Source organism: Aythya ferina (assembly GCF_964211825.1).
Source record: "Aythya ferina genome assembly, chromosome: 17".
In the NCBI taxonomy this organism is placed as follows: domain Eukaryota; kingdom Metazoa; phylum Chordata; class Aves; order Anseriformes; family Anatidae; genus Aythya; species Aythya ferina.
Genome location: NC_140316.1, coordinates 12,764,376 through 12,779,961, shown reverse-complemented (window position 1 = coordinate 12,779,961; position 15,586 = coordinate 12,764,376). Strand labels below are relative to the sequence as shown.

General features: G+C 48.6%; 1 protein-coding gene across 11 annotated transcripts in view; it reads right to left on the bottom strand.

The window, feature by feature from the left end:
* Nucleotides 1-15,586, bottom strand: part of PITPNM2 (phosphatidylinositol transfer protein membrane associated 2) — a 133,732-nt gene that overhangs the window by 82,959 nt on the left and 35,187 nt on the right. Inside the window, exon 1 of one of the 11 annotated variants that reach the window (XM_084539422.1) lies at nucleotides 5,384-5,714. The exons of 9 other annotated variants lie outside the window; for them this stretch is intronic. The gene's annotated coding sequence lies outside the window, so the exon portion shown is untranslated. Of the gene's footprint in view, nucleotides 1-3,519; nucleotides 3,632-5,383; nucleotides 5,715-15,586 lie in introns of those variants that run through there. One more of the 11 variants, XM_084539423.1, reaches the window with a different exon arrangement.

Sequence of the window (15,586 nt, the reverse complement as noted above, 5' to 3'; positions counted from 1 at the left end):
CAGGATATATACAGCATTGGTTTCCAAGAGAATATTTCTCGTGTTACGTGAGACCAACATTTTTAGCCAACTTGGCAGAAAATAGACAAGCTGCAAAGCTATCCTAAAAATACCAGTCCTGCTAATTACAAGAAAGAACAGCAAAGCATAAGCAACGGCAGCACTAACAATCCATACTTTTAGTGACACCCTGCTAACAATTTATTTTTTTCCCAAAATCCACACCATTTCAAAAAGATCATCTCAGTTGCTTGGGTGTGCAATAGATGCTTCTAGTTTTATGTCATGCAATTGAGACAAGCCAAGCTCATTTCAGACTGACTTATGGCTTCATCTGTGTGATTTACTAACATGTTTGTCCTCCTCCACCTCTCCTCAGCACAGCGAATATTTGTTTTCATATTCTGGAATTCAGCTGCCCCCAACAGGGACCTTCGCAACACACCCCCAGGTGCAGGGGCAGGGCACCAAGCCACCAAGAAATGCTGGAGGGAGATCAGGGAAAAAAAAGAGAGAGAAAAATCACCAATGTACACCAGCTCCATGATCCATCTCATCAGGCAGGGTGTCTGAGAGAAGCACAATAACTCTCCCAAGCAGTCACTTGTACCCTTCCTGCCCACTGAGGAAGCTTTTCCCAAACCCCTGACTGCTGGAGGCAGGCCTACACCTCAGCGTAACCTGACAAAGCTTCATCTCCTACCAGGAGCAGGAATGCTATCTGAGGGACAGCATGACAGCTGGAAGGAAAGGGGGATCACTGTGTCGTTATCTGTGAACTGAAGAACCTTGGAGCTGAGGGCAGGTTTTCAGCTCGCCCACAGCTCCAGCAGGGTCTGTGCAGCCATGGCACCTTGTGGCCGAGAAGCTGGCCCACGTCTCTGACCTCTGTGGGAGGCAACTCCTTGCAAAACCAAAGCAAGGAGAAAAAAAAAGTGGCAGGAAGGAGCAGAAAAGGGTAGTTTGAAATTGCTGACCCCACGCCTTCTCAAGAAGCACGAAGCACGAGGCCCTAACCACTCCCCTCGCTGCTCTTCCCCTGAAGATAAGTGCTGGAGACCATACAGGCCATCTGCCCTACTGATGTCTTCCAGTCATTCACCACAACTTCAGTGTAATTATACAGAGAAAAAATCAGAGAAGAAAGCAGAAAAACATTAAGACAGCATCAGCTAGAACCCAGGAGCTTATCCTCTGCTCTCCCACTAAAGCACGAGCTTTTGCCAAAAAGCAGCTACCCCTCCTTCCTCAGGACAGCACCAGACAGCCTCAGAGTTTTTAATAAACTGATAAAGATCAAAAACCTCCAAAAGCTTGTAAAAAGCTTAACATCTTAGCCCGGGCTGGAGGCGTGCTGGTGACAGACCGAAGCACAAGCCAGAGCAAACTCGGGCCCGTGCTCCTGCGCCGAGGGTTGGCAGCGCTCGCAGGAGTCTACGGCTGCAAAAGAAAACTTATTTTTGTCACTGAAATCAGCACGGGTGACTCACAATAGGCTCAGGGAGCCTCGTTGAGTGTTGTTTTTTTTTGTTATGCAGTCACTTTTCACCCTTAATTTTCAAAAATACTTTGAGTGACAATAACGACAATAGAGCATAATAGCCATAATTAGCTAGCGTGAGAGAAAACTTCCAAGTTCCAACCTAACCAGAATTACTACTTGAAAATAGGCCTCACAAATGAGTAACGCAGTCAATCCCCATTGAGTACTGAAGCTAGAAGAGAACAATCTCAGGGGACCGCCCGTCACCTTCTGCAAATTCAGCGGCACAGTCCAGACAGCACTGGCAGCAGAGAGCAGGAGCAAACACTGCTCAGACGGCTGCTCCGAGGGCGATTTACTGCTGAATAAACCACTGGAAGCATCTCCAACTTACCAGATAAATGGGTCTGACTGGACCAAAATCAAACAAATCGCTGCCTTCTCGAGCACAGGTTAATGTATTTTTTTTCCAGGTTAATGTATTTTTTTTTCCAGCAGGACTAAGAAGGTAGAAAGCACATGGGCAAGCTTTGAAAATGACTCGCCAACCGATGGCTTGACATGCACCTTTTGGGAATCCTTCCCTCGCACATTTTACACAACCCAAACTGCTCTTTTAAAAGGACAGAAGGCACCTGCAACACAGAGAAGTCGATGCAAAATTTGCTCCATCGCCTTGTGTTGTCACAGGGCAGAGAAAGGCAAGAAGCAAGAGTGTGCAAAGAGACAAGGAGGTGGGATGTTCCTTCAGCCTTTCTTTCACCTGCGTTGCTCCCTGGGCATAGCAAAGGCCAAAACCCACCCCCAGCCCCAGGGCTGTCCCCAAATCTGCGTGCTCCCACCCAGGCAAGTGCTACCTGACCACCAGCACAGACCCTCTTGGGTTCAGTGACAATGGTCAAAGGTTTGAGCACCCCATACGAGCAGGCTGGTGAAGGCAGCAGTCAAGTTTAGGACAACCACCTCCGCTTCTCAAAGCGCCAAAGTTGGCCAGAATCTTTATTTAGGACTAAAGTCCAGTAGCTTTCCTCTGAAGAGGGGATAACATGGAAACTATTCTTGCAGAGTTTATTTTGAGCTGAAAATATTTTCCAGTTTCATGTTGACAAGCTGGGGTTCTAACCGCGCTGTGTTGCAGGATAATGACTGGATTTCCAAGGCCTGACACGGGGAAAAGCAGAGGAATCTCCATTTTCCTCTTTAAGGTGTTTGTTCCTGCAAGAATTTTTATGCTTTCAAAATAAGGTCATGCGCTCCTGCAGCACAAAAGGGCCCCAAAACCAGACCACAGCTGATGCTATCTATCATCCCAAGTAAACTGTGATAATCAGATCAGCCAAACAGTTATAAACTGACCGTATCTAAAGGAGAAGGAAACAATTTTCTCAGATTCCTCCCCCTGGCAATCACCTCGGAGATTTTCCAAACAGCCAAGCAGCGTCAGCCTCCCGAACACGTCCCAGTGCTGAGCTCCTCTGGGACTCAGAGACAAATTCCTTCAGCCCTGCTGGAAGCCCGGGTCAGCCTGTCACATCTACTGGAGAAAACGCTTTGCTAGAAGGACACAGTAAAAGCATGCATCAAAACCTCTCGTTTTATCCACACCTCCTGCGATGCCTTCAAAGAGCGTTCCTGCGAGTGGCTACAGAAACCCCCCGGGAGAAAACCTTCCACTCCTCACCCAACGCAACGTGCTTTGGTGCTGCACAAAGGGAGGTTGCAAGGGCAGAAGGGACGATTTGCTGTGTCTGTACAGCACCTTCCCTCCCCAGTGGCCCAACACATCGTGCTTCAGAAGTGCTGCCAGCCTGAGGACACCCACAGGGAGAAAGCCACTGAGCACGAGGAGGTTTTGAAGGTCCAACACAAAGGAACAGAGCGAGCTGCACAGCACAGCAGCGGCACCAAAGGCACGTCTCTGAAATCCCACCTGGGCTGCTTATTCAGGCTGTGAGGCACCCACGGACCAACACTAATTACCGCTTACATTCTTACTCAAAGTGAAAGGGGTTAATTAACCAAATGCATACGCGTACCTTCGGAGCTCAGTCCCAGCAGCTGGAGGCACCTGGGTGCTCGGCCACCCCCCACTCCTTGGAAGCAGCTCCCTGAGGGGCACGGAGGACGGGCGCACGCAGCTACAGCAGCAGCGAGCAGGGCACTTGTGGCTCTTCAGCTGGGAGGTGGCGAAACGCCTTGCTCGACACGGGACCATCAGCTAGAGGATACCACGTGCGTTATTTTTTTTTTTGAACAGGAAGTTGCTGCTCTGCTGGAACACAAGGTGCTTCGTTTTTCCCCTGTAACACACCCCTGTTCCTGCAGGCAGAGCTCAAATATCTCCGCTGCCCTGCTCTCGGTGTTGAGAAATGCTGTAAAAGGGACTGCTAGGGCTCGAACTAGGGGTATCGGAAAGAAATGCCATCAGTTTTTATTTTTAAATGCATTTAGCTTTGTGCAGAGAGTTAAAAACTCTCCCTCAGCTCCCTCAGATGTCCTGGCACGTAGCAGTTCTGCAAAAGGCGGCAGAGACAAACCTTTCCCTCGACGGAAACGCGCTGCTCGGGGTCACCCACACGGGTCCCTGTCCTCTTCCACTCCCAGAGCAGCAATGCCCTCCCTGGGGCTGCTCTGAGCAGGCAGCAGCATCAGGGGCTGCAGAGCACAGCACAGCAACCATCCCCAAGCTGCTTTTTGCTTACTCTTCTCAACTCGGCGGGATGGAGGAGGCGTCTGGTCTGGACTGCAGCCTGTAAGTGGCACCTCTAGTTACAGTGACCTTAGGCACCCCAAACATTAATGTCAAGCACCCTCTGGCCCTTTCCCGAAGCATGATTCAGGCACAAATTTAGCACAAGCTAAGCAATTCAGAGAGTGACTGTGCTGCAGTCAGGAGGGTTACTACACACCACCCAAACCCATGACATTTCCATAGAAACCACAGTGGGAAAGAGAAAAGCCTCAAAAAGCTGACAAGAGAAAAACACTTGGTGAAGTAAGTTAATTCTGGAGGGAGAAACACACGTGTGCGAGGTCCTCCCTGGTTCTCCAGCAGAGCGGGCACTCGGAGGTAAGAGTTAGCATCAGTTAGTGATCTGCAAGGGGATTTTTGCTGTTAATGTGTCACCAAACGTAAAGGAACTTCCTTAACTTTTTTCCAGATTGGGTAAAGTCTTCCAGAATATACGTGGGATTGATTAAGCAAATAGATACTGGGGAAAGTGTAATGGAAGCAATTGATTCTTTTGGTCAAACAACCTCCCTGCTGAGAGCAGGAATGAAATAAAATTAAAAAATAACATTACTATCAGGTGCACACATTTTCAGCTGCAAACTAATAAGCCACTCCCAGCAAAAAAAATAGCTTAAGTATGTTCCATTACACACATGCCTACTCCAGAGAAGTGTTATGTGACATCAAGGAAAAAAAAAAATCTGTCAAGAAAGCAATGGCTTTTAAATAATTCAGGATGCTCTGCTCTTGTTCTGGAAACCAGTCACATTCCAGTGCTTGGCAGAAGCGAGCCGGCTCTACTGGGAGCGACGCAAACATGCACGGAAGGAGGCTGTTTGTTCCAAACTGAATCACTCGGTGAGATGCCTGCTGCATCTCCAACCCTTTCCAGGCAGAGGAAAAACATCCCCAGCTTGCCTGGTGCTCAGCTCAACCGACTGCACACCCCGGCACCTTTCCACAGGAGCCAGAAGGAAAAGCCATGCCGAACTCCACGAGGTTCGAAAGCAAATCTGCAGGCGAGCATTTCTCAAAAGGTCAGGGATGTTTGGTTCAGGCTCGTTAGCTCAAAGCACAACAAGGTTCTCGCGTCGCTGTCGGCGGGACGGTACAGAAACCCCTGTGACAAACACCCTCAGCGTGCAATAAAAAGCCGAGTCGCTTACCGTGGTACAAGGAGAAGCTGCCGGCAGCGCTCGCAGAGCTGCTCCACTCACACAGCGCACCTCAAATTAACATCGCTGGCTCCAGGCACACACGTCTCAGATCATGTGCGACCCGCACCCCACCGAGGCTTCGCCGTTCTCTCTGCTCAGCTGGTACGAGCCTACAAATCATGCCAGGCATCGAACGAGGAGCTGCACGAGCACGCGTGCGACGTGTGCACCTCGCTCTCCTATCGGGGCTGTGCTGCTGTGAGCCGATTGCCTCCGTTCTTCCCTTTGGCAAGCCAAGGCTTCCCTGCTAGCATCCTTCATAAACAGCACATGACTTTCTGCCTAGGAAAAAAACGGGACTGCTTTTCGGGTCTTGAAAAATACTTCAGCCTGACGGATGCGTTTTTCTCTGGAATTAGTTTCTAAAGATATACTCGAGCTGCCACTTCATCAAAAGCAGAGCTAAGGACACTAAACAAGTCAATACATTAAATGGTTTATCTTGTTAGAGGTTTTACAGCTATTTAATAATGAGTTCCAGTAACTGCTGCCTGCATATGTTTATTATTGTATGAGAGTCTTTAAAAAAAGCTCTGTGTAATGGCCCAACCTTGCCTTTCAGCTGCGTAAAAATTCCCTGCTCCAATCAATATCATCATCATTAGCAAGAAACTAAAAAAAGATCAGCAGAAGCTATAAAATACAGTAAATTACATTCTGCGAACAGCTTCACTGCCACCATATTTTACAGAAATCCCATTTAAAATTCGCACGTGGAAAAAAAAAAAAAAGAGGTATACGCAAAAAAGCAAATCTGGGCAGGAGACAGAGCAAATATGTTGTGTTCTCCAACGAGCGGGATAATAAAAGCAGAATGGTAAACTCCGAGCTGACCTTTAGGGGTCAGTCACATTTTCCATGTGCTGTTAAATATCGCTTGCAAAGGCGGGGGGGCAGCGGGGGGAAATCAATTCAGAAGGAAATAAATAATACGCGGTGTTTACAGGGAGCAACCAGCCAGAAGTCGTTACTTTCCAAACCAGAGCAAATCACCCATCGCTTCTCGGGACCAGAAGAAAGCTTCGCGTCCCTCTGCCGATGTGTTGGCACTTAAAGGTTTTACACACTGCGGGGTCTGAGCCTCCGAAAGCAGGCAGACGAACGCACATTCCTCCCTCTCCCAGTACTGACGGGCACGGCAGCTGAGTTCACAGAGCACGAGAAGAGCGTAAGCGTTTCTTTGGCCAATAAAAACAAAACTCAAAGCTACAAATATAAACCCGACCTGGACCACGAGCCTGCTGCTGAGGAACGAGTCGTTTACCCTTCAGCTTCAGCTGTCTTCCCAACCAAAAGGCATTGAGGGATGCTCACACTGTTACCCAAGTTGCTGCCACCCTATTACCTGGACAAGGCTTACACCACAAAGCCTCCCCTTCGTTATCTCACACCAAGAAGAAATCTAAAATTTTATTATTGGGAATATCTAGTTAGGAGAATTTCACCTTAAAGAAAAACGAATGGGTCTGAAATGTAGATGAACTTAGTCCAACTCTATTCAGGACTGCATGAAATGCCAAAAAATCCCAGAACCCAAAGAAAGGGGCAAAAAAAGCCCCATTTTTTTTGGCTGCTAGTTTCACACAGGCCTGGAGCAGCCGCAGGAGCTGCCTCACCAGGAAACCCTCATTGGGTGCTCTCAGGGGGTTGCAGCCCAGCTCATCAGAGCTGCTGTGGGGCTGTGGCCACCCCTCTTCATCTGCCCTCGTCCCAGCCGCTCCTCTCACCTCTGGCCATGGTTCTCTTGACCCAGCTCCTCCAGGCTGAGGCTAACCTGAGCCAGACTTGGGCAGATGGAAGGGAAGGAGATGGAGGCACAGTCAGGAGGAATTGGGATGCCAGGAACCAAACCAAGCCCAAAGGCATGGGTTGTGGGGAGGCCACCTGTTAGTCACAGTCTGAGTGGATGGTCCCCGTTTTATGGTAAAGGTGACTCTCGTCTTGAAGATGCTCCTTGATGAAAGGACTCACTCTTTGATATAGGGAAAAACCTAACTCAAAGCTAACAAGCAATAATTCCGTTTATTTCCATTTACTTTGCTGTGCCAGGTGAGGCTACCTCCCACACCCCGTTCAAAAAAATCAGAAGTACCCCTACTTTAAACCTAGAATAGGAGTTTGAGACAAAATAGCCAGGTGATGTTCGCGTGCAGAGCAAATACAGCAATACCCCATTTCTCTCTGAAAAGTTGGCTTTTTCGAGTTGGCTTTTTCCAGGGATTGTTGCGTAGCGGCACGCTTTTTTCCTTTTTACCTTTATGCCAGCTTCTCTAGAAGGAAAGCAAACAAGCCGCTGTGACTAATCCTTAGCTTTGCCAGCTGACAGAACCCATTACATTACCACACCGTGCTTTAAAAAAAAAACTAAATAATAAAAATGACAATTTTTTGAGGGGAGGAGGAGAAAACGTGATGCTGTGGGAGATCCTGCCCCGGTCCCTCTGTGCTCCCCCCAAGGCGTCACCCCAGGCAGGGGCTGGCACTGCTCCCTCAGTCCCAGGAGCCTGCCCGGTTTGGGGACAGACACCGGGCAGAACAGCCACGTTCAGGCACAAAAAGGGAAAAGCAGCTCTCTGCGATACAGGAGCCGCCACGGTTAAGTTGCCATGGAGAAAAGGGAACTGCTGAAGTGTCTTGAGGTACACGGTGCCGAGAGACATTACAGCAAAGCCAGAGGGAATAGAGAAGCAAATGGATTTAAGTGCTCCCACAAACCTGAAGCTTCCAGACAAGAAATTACCAGTAATTACTAATAATATAATTTTCATGCAGCACTCATCAGTACGAACCAGTTCTGTCCTCACAACAAAGAGGAACAACAAAAGCCACAAACAGTTACCAAATTAGCTTATTAAGATCTCTGGGATTTTTTGAACCTTCATAACCATCAAAATTGGTCTGAATGCACAAACACGATTACAATAAAGAGGCCCAGAGATTTTCTGGGCACAGCAGCAGCAGCAGATGCAGCTTCATCCCGCAGGCAGCGGGCGCTGAGGAAGCTCTTCCACGGGCACGACGGCCGCTGCCCCGGAGCTGCTGCTCGCCTCCCGCGCTGCTCCTCGAGCTTAGGAAGCTGTTGTTGCTCCTCTTTCACACTCACTCCTCTATTTAAAAAATAAAAAAGCACACACTGAATGGCAGAGCTGGCTAAGCAGACTGTACAGCCCACAGCCCACAAGACAAAGCTCGCAGCAGAGCAAAGAGGTGCTAAGTGAGAGAGCCCGACGGGGGCTGCTGATTTTCCTCCCATGTCTCTCCCTGTTCCCCATCAAGGCACGGCCCCGTAAGCCACGATCAGGCGCTTGCTTTGTTAAAATCCAGGCACAGCAACACTCAGCCAAAGCAATCTTCATCTGTCTGGCAGGACCTACATGCATCAGAGGTGGAACCGCTGGGCTGAAAAGCCCCCACGGTGCCTGGCTGACTCGGTGGAGCAGCTGCAGTCAGCTCAGCAGCACGGCGAAGAGGAGAGAGGTGCAGCAGGACGGAGGCAGCTCTCTCTGCTCCAGCTTCTGGCCAAGGAAAGGGGAAGAAGAAGAGGAAGAGGAAGGGGAAGCCGCACAGCTTGCTGTCCCCAGCCACCAGAGCAGCAGCCAGACCAGGACGAGGACACTGCTCGCTCCAGAGATGATTTTAGCACTCAGGGAAGGGCTAAACTATCCTGTACGGCTGCATCCATTCATTTTCCAGAATCTCAACCTCCCTAATGATAACAGTTCCTGGAAGAGCACTTCTAACCGAATTAGAGGACGTCTCACAAGCACGTCCTTGGCAGCAAGAAGGCCGTGATGTGGGAAGACGCCTGACTGCGTGATCCAGGCCCTCCCTAATTCAGTTACGTGCCCCGTTGAGCAGAGGTGAGAAGCAGGTGTTGGAAAAGCAGCCTGCACCCGAGTTTGTGGTCTGTGGGTTGCGTGTGTGTGTTTTTTCTCCCACACACCCCATTTCTTTTAAGTAGTGGAACGAGTTGCTGGTCTTTCACCTTTACCAGCACCAGCTGTGCTGCTGAGAAAGGTGCAACGCTCATCTCCCAGTAAAGCTGAAGCAGGGACCTGGGTTTTGTTGGAGCAGGAAGGACAGAGAATGGAAGAAGCTTCATCCTACACTAACTGAGTTAGGCATCACCCAGACATGCTTGCTCAAGGAATTTCTATGCAGTAGAAGAGATTTCCCACAGCGACAGATACTTTGTCCAGTTGTCCAAACTAAAACACCCATTTGACAGGGGATTCAGCCCATCCTCGGACACACTCGTGCTCTGAAACATGCCCTTAAAAGGAGACTTGGTTGTTCTTTTGCATTAAGCAAAGCTGTGTTAAAATGTTTGTTTCCAATGGAAGAGGGAGACAGACATCAGGAGGAAGCAAGCTGTGTCTGAAGAGCAGAATTTCTGGCAGATGGGTCAAGAGCAGCAGCTGTGCTCACAGAAACACACGCATCTTTGCATACTTCGGGTTGCCATTTGGAAAACATCACAAAAGACAGCCTAGAGCAGAGGGAAAAGGGGCCAGTTTTGACAACAGGTGTCAGGATACACTTCTCTTGTACCTTTCCAGGGGGTGCTGCCGACGGATGGTCCATCGGGCAGGGAAAAGGTCAGCATTAACAACAAAGCTGTACTGGTTATGGCAGTACCTGAGATACCCTGCAGAGATATTTATCTTAACTGTGGTGTGATCGACACAGTTCCTGTGTCCGAGTCGAGTTGCTGCTGTTCTCAACCAGGCTTCAATCTCCTTGGCAGCCCTCTGGCTCCGTGCACGTCGGCAGCACGTCTCTCCTCCCCAGGGACAGGGTGGAAGTTACCTACACAGTGTGCAAGGGGTGTGAATGTGGAGAACAAAAGGCTTCCATCAAAACAAAGAAGTGACACGTTTTGGCCTGCGTCCTCGATGAGAAGCAGGTGGCGAGCGCAGGGATGACCAAGGAAGACTGAAGCTGAGGAGCTGGAGTCCAACAAGTCTGCAGTGCAAGAAGTCGTGTTTAATTTCTACATCACCACATCCTACTGTGCCCACTACACACCGCTTTCTGCAGCGGAGCCAAAAAGCAGCGCCACACAACTGCGAGGCAGGCACGATCGAGGCAAAGGGCTGCTGCTGGATTTACTAACCTGTGTCACGGAAAGAGCTACAGATGCCTTATCATCGCTGAAATGTTACAGAGATAACGCGTGTGCGTGTTAGCTGCCTCCTGGAAACGCAGCTAAGGGCACTTTTCTGCACTGAAAGCAGTGCATCAGATCTTTTAGGCTAACAAAAGTCCCAGGCACCCAGCAGAAAATGAGAGCTTCAGCATCAGCACCACCAACTCTGAAACAGCCTGGCCTCAGCAGGCTCTCCTTAGAGTCTCCCCTCCCTCCTTCCAAGATGGTACAAATTGGTTATTTTCCACAGGTAGGGCCAGGAAGACCCAGGAATTGTTACAAGCAGGACAGAAGTAATGAGTTTGCCAAACCCCATGTACCAATGACACTTAAAATGCTGCCCTAAACACAAAGTGCGGTAACAGCAATTAAATAAGCAACAACTTTGTACTGCTGCAACCTTTTCCCTGAAGGATTGGGAAGTGCTTAGAAGAGATGCTCTTGTCATGGAGGCACAGCTCCTGCATCCCAAGGTTGGGGAGGCAGCTCTCCTGTTTCAGAGGAGCCTGCACAGGTTAACGAGCTCTCCTGCCTTCTCCCTTACAGCTCAGGGATACAGAGGAATGTCAAGTGTGATGCTGACATCTGGTACAGCAAACATTTACAGGAGGGCTGCAGTAAGAGGAGGAAGAGCATTAGAGAGGATTGTGTCAAAGCTGGGAGCCAGTCCTACGAGCCTGTTGTAGGTGAGCGCACCCAGGATTACTCCTGGAAAATCAGCCTGATGTAAAGGAGAAAGCAGGACAGCAGGAGGATAACTCCGTCAGCAACACTGATTACAGAGGAAAATAAATCACCGCCCTATTGCAGGTGCCCTCAGCACCATTTCTTTACCCTACTGAAAGCCTGGAAAGAGCAGCAGGACTCCGGAGAAGGAGATCACCTTGAGTTCAGCCCCGGCTGACTCCCGTTCTGTGGGACAAATCCCATAACCTGCAGGTTACCCCTTACCCCAGCCAGAACCAGCAACCTAAGAGCTGGCAAGCACGAATCCCTTTGCTGCATCAAGTATTCAACAGGGTCAGCTCTTGGCAATTGTTATTCCGAGGACCCGGTCCTTCAACTACTCGCTATTTATGCACATTGCTCATCTGAGCGCGCCTCGCACTTGTAAGCATTCGCAGGGCTCCAGATAAGACTTGCTCTATTCATAAACAGCGAGGCTCAAACAGAGAAAAGATCCCTGCCTTATTCAGGGCTATTGAGAGAAGGGAAATTAGATAGCAGGTACCGAGAGAAAGCCCGAGTGTGTGTGTTATGTATTTAAATGGAATCAACATTTCTTCAAAGCCTCGTCGGTTTGGGTTTTTTACGGTTTAGGGGATTTCTTTGGCTTTGGTGTATTATTTTTTTTTTCCTCTAGAAGGCTGCAGTTGCAAAGGTAAGATTCTTAACGAAAGTGATCAAACAGCTCCTCTTGTCACAGCAGGAGAGGAAGAGGGTAGGAGAGGCTGAACGCCACATATGCGACATGAGCAATAGCTGAGCTTACCGGGGATAACAGGAGGAGAGTCAAGAAACCAAAAAAAAACAAACAAAACCACGCATGATCTAGAGAGTTTAGATATTTAATGTATTGTCACAGGAGACAGATTGCCCAGAACAAAGTAAACACAGAGCAGGATGCACGATGCAGGGTGCTCAAGCAGTGGTGCCAAGGGTTCAACGCTTCCTCGCCGTGTTCCCCAGCCTGCAGCTGGGGCTGGACACGGCCTCTGCTCAGGGCTTAATGAGCCAAGGGGACTTCTCTTCAGGGAATACAATAAATAATAAATACAAATACAACTCTATTTTGCTATTGTATCTTCTTAATTCCTTACCTCATTAGCTCAATTGTAAACTAACCTTTTTGCTTCTGTTAAGATTTTCCCCCTGTAGCTGCCATATCACATTCGTGCTCCACTGCCGTTTCAAGAACTTTTCCCCCTCGCAGTCCAAGAACCAATTTTGTCACTTCAAGTCCCAAACCTGTAACCACATGTGCTGACAGCTTTCCTGAAGTTGTGACTACAAACGTAGGTAGGGAGCACTGGCAGGGTTTGTGCTGCTTCAGGAGAAAAAGCAAGTGAAGCCCAGCACACCTCCACCTTCGGAGAAACCCTGCTCCGCCAGCTGCTCAGACTGAAAGCAGCTTCTCACAGCAAGGTTTCAGCAATCCCCCACTCCCTTCTGCTGCACAAAGGGAACCGATCCACCTGGAGCACCGCACCGCATTGCAGGCACTTCTGTTCCAGGAGCGCACTCTCCATTTTCATCCTCTGCTCTACATGGGCGCAGTAACCTCTCTCCAGGCTAAAACCCACATAAAGCAGTTACAGGTTGAAGAACATGCAGGAACAGCAAAATAAAACTAGCATTTCTGACATTATTGGGCTGGTGAGTCATCAATTAATGCTTGTTTGTCAGCTCCTATAAAGGCCGAGATCTTCAGAGGCAGCTGGGGCCGGCAGACCCTTGACTGAGCAGGCAGCCGGGCTCGGGCCAGGCTGCCCAGAGACACAAATGCCCTTCCTCCCCCTTTAGCTGCCAGCAGAGGCAGGAAGGGATTAGAGAGGAACTCCAAGTGACAACATCCTTCCCTCCGGCCCCTTTCCCAGCTCTGATCTCCACCACGAGCCGCTCGGCACAAACCCCAGCAGCATTTTAGACAGCCCAGGCACTGCCATCAGTTCTGTCCCTCTAGGGAGGCGCCTCTTCCACTCCAAAAACCCAGGGCTTAGCTTCTGTCCCTAGCAGAGGGTTCCCTCACAGCTGTGCTCTGGATTCGGAACAGGATCATCCAGCACACATCCAGGAGCCCATCACTGCAGGTCTAACCCATGTCCAAACCCCAAACAACAGCTGCAAGTCAGAAAGCACCACTGCAGATCAGAGGCAACACAAAAAGGCAGCTTGCTTCAAGCTAGGCACCCTGATTAAAATCCTGTCGGTCAGGATGCAGAGGGAAAACGAGGGATGTATTTGCATTTAATGGCAGGGCCCGCATAGTAATTGGCAGTCTCTATACCCAGCCTCACAAATATAACTTGTACTGAACGCACGCTTTATTGCTTTTATTCTTACATTGGAGTTTTTCTTTTCCTAAGGCAACCCACTGAGCCCTTCCCATGCTTTTCCTTCTCCCCTACCACGAACTCTGTTTGAGAATAGTTTTGCAGAACGGAAAAAAATCTGTCCCCTGCTGGAGCCAGCCAGATCAGACTATTTTCTCTAAAGGTAACAGCATTTAAATATAATAGTAATCTTTCACAAGCAGGAAATAATAAGCTGGTTATCAACAATTCCAAAAAAAAAAAAAACAAAAACAAACAACAAACAGTACTTGTCAGGGACCAAGAGTCAAGTCTCTTATACCTAAGAACAGTTTCCACACATGCGCATCAGCTAAAAAACCTCCACCACATGGGGAAGGCAGCTTGTTTGGGGCTTTCTCTAAGTGGGATCAGAGGCAAAGTGTTCACAAGTCCCGATAAGAAAGTAGCAGCCTCTTGACGTTTAAGTGGCTTAATGCTTTTGGGAAGCAGGCCCCGAGTACATTGGTGACCCAGGGTGCTATTGGAAAACTGTGCTTCTGGTGCTTAAGTTTTCCTAGAGTCACCAGCTTCTGAGTTATAGGATAGCTTCTGAGCAATAAAACCTCCCGTTGAGCAGCTTGAGTTTTCCCGTAGCTAATTATCAAAAGCCAATGTTGGCAAGGAGCATTACGTGCTTATCCAGTGGAGTCAATAAGAGATTGCTCATTTGTGCACATTTTGAAAGGGCAACCCCGTCTGCCTCGCCTGTCTTTCATTGTTATATTTAAATACATTAATATTTTAATCTTCTAAAAAGCAAAAGCAATTTATCTCTTCTTTAAAAATAAATAAGGTGGGGAACGCGATCATTTTTAGACAGCAGTATCTAGAGAAACATTTTAACGCAGATGCGCTTCAGTACCCCTAGAGCATACAGAAAGTCAGATCCAAAGTCACGCAGGACTAAAAACAGCTCTGGGTGCCCAAACTCACACCTTTCACAAGGAGCCAGGCTTTTAAAAGATAAACCCACAACCACAAACTAATCTCTTGAGAAGACGGGAACAGATAGATTTCCATCACTTCAAAGAAATATTTCCTCCCATGTTTTCCAATAAAAGAGATAAATAATAATAATAACAACAACAAAAGAGACAGAAAGAGACAGACAGACATCTGGGTTATGTTCTAAATGTAATTAGAAGCCTGACAACAGGACAGAATAATGTCAAACAAATTACAAGCAATGTGTTTTCATTCACAGGGTGACAAGTCAACAGGCAGTCAGTTAATTTTAAGACTGATTATGTACCAACTCCTTAAACAAGATAAACACACTCACATACACGGAGAGCAACAGGGAGTCCAAACACACCATCGATTTCCCTTTGGGTAAGGCTGAACATCGCAGTTGTATCCGAGAAATAAAGAGAGGGAACATTTTAGGAGTTTTGTTTGTTTTAAAAGCAGTTGCCATTCCCTTTAGGGTGCCCAAGCCACCGTGCTTCAGAGCCCGGGTTTGGGGCTGCTGCACATCCCCAGCGTGCACCAAACACCGACACAAGCTGCTTAGGAGAAAATCAGGTATAAAGGCGCTATGGGGCACAGCTCCCACAGACAGTCCCGCCTGATGTGATACCTTTTGGGAAGAAAAGCAGCAGGATCTTGAACAAAGATCCTCGGAGAGCAGCACCCTGATGCTGCGTCAGATGGCTCCAGGCTCCCCAGCACCCCTGGGCACCGTGGTGTGCAGAGGCAGGGAAGGGCTCTGCCACATGAGCACACTTGAGGGCTTTTGCACATCTGCTCTTTTGTTTTGTTTTGTTTTTCCCCTGCTTTGTTTCCCCCCAGCCCATCAAGGTAGGGAGAGGCAGCCCCTCATGAGCAGAAGGGAACCTGCTAGTTGGCAACTGCATGAATTTGATGGTGTTTTATTTTGTTTGTTTTGTTTTGAGCAATCTTAATTTATCAAGTAGCAAAGGGGGAAGA